Source organism: Trachymyrmex cornetzi, unplaced genomic scaffold (assembly GCF_001594075.2).
Source record: "Trachymyrmex cornetzi isolate Tcor2-1 unplaced genomic scaffold, Tcor1.1 scaffold388, whole genome shotgun sequence".
NCBI classification, from domain to species: domain Eukaryota; kingdom Metazoa; phylum Arthropoda; class Insecta; order Hymenoptera; family Formicidae; genus Trachymyrmex; species Trachymyrmex cornetzi.
In genome coordinates this window covers 124,848-125,149 of record NW_017298619.1, presented here as the reverse complement: position 1 = coordinate 125,149, position 302 = coordinate 124,848, and positions in this window count along the sequence as shown.

Sequence of the window (302 nt, the reverse complement as noted above, 5' to 3'; positions counted from 1 at the left end):
GAAAACAGAACAAAATGATGGAAATTGGTTTGCGGGTGCGTTCTAATATCACTTAATTCATCAAAATTACACTTGAACAGACTCGAAACACACTCTGACTCTGCTCCCGAGCAGAGGCGAAGTGTGTCGATTGAGTTTGAACAAAATTATAAATGGAAAGCGACGTGTGTTGATTTGTGTCAAGTGTGTCGACTGTGTCTCCTAAAAGGAAAACAGCCTTAATTGTGATAAAACGTGCACTGAACTGGCACCGTCAAAATATCTCGTGCCACTTAGTGCGCACTGAGTGCGCACTACGCGAG